We start from the raw sequence: 4,536 nt of genomic DNA on the forward strand, positions 1-4,536 counted from the left end.
AAGAAGATATCAGATGATGGAAAGATCTCCCATGCCTAAGGATCTGTAGGTTTAACATAGTAAAACTGGCCATATTACCAAAAAAAGCAGTCTACAGATTCCAGTGCAATCTCTCCATAACTTCCAACATAACTCTTCACAAAATTTGAAAGGACAATTTTTTCAGCTTCACATAGAAACACACACACACCCAGAAAAATTAAAACACTGCTGAATGATAAAAAAGAACTATGTAGTATCACCATCCCATATCTCAAATTGTACCTACAGAGCTGTAGTTTTGGCACAAGAAACAGACACATTGATCAATGGATTAACTGAGGACCCTTATACAAGTCCAAGCATCAAAGGCCACCTTATTTTTATATTAAAAAAAAAAGGAAGAAATGGGCATTGGAAAACAAGACAGCATCTTGTGCTGGTCAAATGTGCTGGTCAAACTTATGTGAATTGTTCAAATAAATCCATATCTGTCACCTTTCACAAAATCTAATTCCAAATGGATCAAAAACATAAAATACAACCAAACACAGAATCTGATAGAAGAGAAAGTGGAGAGTAGCCTTAAGTACATTAGCACAGGAGAAGACTTTCTTAACAGAACACCAGTAGCACAGAGACTGTAATCAACAACTAATAAATGGGACCTCATGAAAGCAAAAAACCTCTATATGATGAAGAATGCCATCATTTGGACAAACCAACAGGCTACAATATGGGAAAACTACACATCCAACACACATCCAACTACACATCAACAGGCGGCCAATACCTAAAATATATAAAGAACTAAAACAAACAAACGAAACAACACTACATCAAGGAAACCAACAATTGGGTTAAAAAAGTGGAATACAGATTTAACAGAGAATTCTCAAAAGAGAAGAAGAGGCACTTAAAAAACAAAAACATTCAGCATTCTTAGTCATCAGGAAATCCAAATCAAAACCACTCCTGAGACTTTTCTCTTACATCAGTCATAATAGCCAAGACCAATAGAACAAATGACAGCTCATGCCAGATGCAGATGCCCAGCAGTAGATGGCCAACACACACACACACACACACACACACACACACACACACACACACACACACACACACACACGGGGCATCTCAGAGGTTCTTGTCTCATAATACACTGTCAGGCTTTCTTTCTACCTTACAGGACTCCTGTGTATATATTATGGCTTCCAGTTTTATGTTTTTATGATATTCCTGTGTGTGGAAAACAAGTGTGTTTCTGTCATCTATATGTGTTTCTAGTGCTTTTTCTTTGACTCTTTTCAAATGTTTATTTTGTCTTATTCTGGTTTGGTTTTTGTTTGGGTTTAGTTTAGTTTTGGTGTTTTATCCTATTATTATTCCTTAGATGCCTGCTTCAAAGGATTTGGATCTGGGTGGGGAGAAAAGCTGGGAGGAACTGGGAGGAGTTGAGGGAGGGGAAACCATAATCAGAATATATTGTATGAAAAAATTATTTTCAGTAAAAAGACAAAATTAAGCAGTAAACAGAAGATGCATTGGGACACAGGCAGAATTTGTTGATAGATTCAGTGTGGAGGTGTGTGAAGGAGAAGAATCAAGAGTAACCACCAGGACCTGGCTGGACAGCTGAATGAACAATGTTATGTCTATAATATCAGAACAGTAAATGGGCTTCCTGATGGCGAAAGCACACATTTAACACAGTAAGGTAGATGACAAGGCATCCATCAAAGCAGAGCATACATGACCCTTTACTACTTTAAGTAAGTTTGAGTTCTCACTGTCTGTAGGAACTGAACCTAATGTGGAGTACATGGGAGGGAGCAGGACCTTTGCCTCGCCGCATTTACATCCACGAGGACAAACACAAAGGACCATGACCTGTAGGAATGATGAGACATCAAGGACTTGGGAAGGAAGAAGCAGGAGGGATGGCAGTCTTGGCAGTCACTGAAGGTTTTCTTCGGAAGAAACATTTAAAACTCGGCTCTGAAATACAAATGCAATTAGCTTGGTGGAAAGGGGAGGAAGGGCTGCAGGCAGAACATGTGTGGAACATGTGTGGAACACGTGTGGAGCCCGGGGCAGGGAGGTCAGGTCTTTCCAGGAACCACTTCCATAGGGACTAATTATTTCCCAGGAGAGCCTGATTCCTGCTATTGGGCTGGTTCCAATGGCTGGCCAGACATGTTGGAGTAGCCAACAGCAAACCCAGCTCACACTCCAGCCAGAGCTTTTGCTACTGAGTCTACAGCTCTTAGTTTGTTCTTTTAACCCTAGAGCACATTGTTATGGGACCACAGAGCCTTGGATGAACTGCTTGACTTTCAAAAGGACCCATCACTCATGGAGTGTTGAAGACTGTTACAGGTAAGTCATAGATTTTAAAAGATTGAGAGAATATACCAGCTGGACCACAGAGGAGATAGGTCAGAGGATGAACGGGGACAACGAGACAGAATAATGTGTTTGGAAAATGGCAAGCATTTGAGAGAGGGAGAGGTACACTTACCAACTGAGGTTATTCATAAAACTCCAACCATACCCTTTCTGGAGTCCGTGGTCATCTATGAGAGGACCCCGCATTTGGTGACAGCTGTGATTTTTGTAACCAACAGGTTTCTTCAAAGAGATTCTTCAGTACTGAAGGCATTGCAAATGACCTAGGGGTCCTATCAGGAGAAGAGGGAACCTCCAGGAGCCCAGCTCAAAGCTTCAGAAGTTTGCTGCCAATGGCCAAGCTTCCATCTCCTTCACAGGAAGTAGAGGCGAGCCTCTTAAAGACACAGGCCCTTCAGCAACTCTAATATTCCCTGGCCACACTCACACACCAGTACTGAAGCCTCTGCCATTTGAATCCCCTCAAGCATAGTCTTCCCCAGGACTGCCTGGAAAACATTCATTTGTCTTTGGTCATTTCTTAATTAAAACGGGATTGCATAAAAACTGACATTAAAAATTTTAAAGCCAAAATCCTCAGTAGTGCCAAACCCTGTTATAAAATAAAGACGAGGAGACAGAGCAGTGGGAGTGGGGAGAATCCTGGAAAGAGGAAATGAACCCATTGAGAAACAGTTTCCCAGTGAGCCCAGTATTAATCACAGCTTTCAGACAGCAGCACTGAGACCACAGCTGAGTGATAATTAGGCACCAAGCAGTCTTTCTGAAAGCAGTACAAGATGCAACACTGGATGAGTGGTTTCTGGTGTTCCTTTCCTCCCTCCCTCCCCTCCCTCCCTCCCTCCCTCCCTCCCTCCCCTCCTTCCCTGCCCTCTTCCTCCCTCCCTGTCTCCTTCCCCTCCCTCCCTCCCTCCCTCCCTTCCTTCCTTTCTTCCTCCCTTCCTCTCTCTCACTTCTATTCTGCTGTTCCTTAATTGTTTTAAAAGCCAGAACTTTGAACATGCAGTCAGTGTCCAGAACACTGGAAACTTGGAGCCCAGGCTTTGTTTCCTTGAGGTAAAGCCCAGACATCTATTTGCATAAAAAAATTAAAACAATTCTGTGAAGTATTTGTGTGTGTGTGTGTGTGTGTGTGTGTGTGTGTGTGCACACGCTTGCATGCATGTGTGTGTGTAACTATGTGGAGACAGGATTTGAAGCCATGAAACCATTCTATGTGGTTCTGCAATAATGGACACATGTTATGCACCCATAAAACACAAATAATAAATGATGGGAGATGTCATTCTGTAAATATGTTTCTCATACTGGTTAATGAATAAAGGACTGTTGGCCAATAGGAAAGGAAGATAGGAGGGACTAGGAGAATTCAAGGAGGAGGAGAGAGGAAGTAGTGGGGAGGAGATCCAAGATGGAGAACTGAGAGAACACAATGCCAGCCCCTCTCTCTGGTAAAAAGATAAGACCATGTGGGGGAAATACTTAGATTAATAGAAATGGGTTAATATTTAAGACAGAGCTAGTCGGTAAGAAACTTAGTAACTGGCCAACAGCTTTATATCAAATACAGTGTCTCTGTGTGTTATTTGGTGCTAGCGTGGTTCTGGGATCAGACTGGTGGGGAAAAATATACTCATAACAAATAAAAATCAATATAAAGCGTGAACTCTAAGTAATAAACATTAACAGCAATTCACCCATGGTAAGAAACATATCCTCCCAATACAAAGAATACGAATGACAGGATCTAGGAAGGGGACAAGGAGAAGGGTGGGAACTCTCTGTCCTTTCTGCTCACTTCTCTGGAAACCTAACACTGTTAGAAAAGAAGCAGTCTATTAACTAAGGAAAAGTTAAAAGAGTCCAGAGTTCACCACCAAACTCAATCCTCATCCTTCCATTGAGCATTCTCAGACATTGATTAGCTTTTTATCATGCATTATTCCCTGTTTGGGGCACTTAGGATTCAATATTAAATGAGGCAAGCCCTGCAGTCCCCTGGACTTTTGTTCTAGGCTGGGAACAGATAATAAACACACTAAAAAAAAAAAAAAAAAAAAAGGAATAAAAAAGGAATGCCAGGTAGTGAAGGCTACAGACCAAGATGAGTCATCACAGTAGTGGTTGATGAGCCTCCTGCATGAAGCA

Source organism: Phodopus roborovskii, unplaced genomic scaffold (genome assembly GCF_943737965.1).
Source record: "Phodopus roborovskii unplaced genomic scaffold, PHOROB, whole genome shotgun sequence".
Lineage (NCBI taxonomy): Eukaryota > Metazoa > Chordata > Mammalia > Rodentia > Cricetidae > Phodopus > Phodopus roborovskii.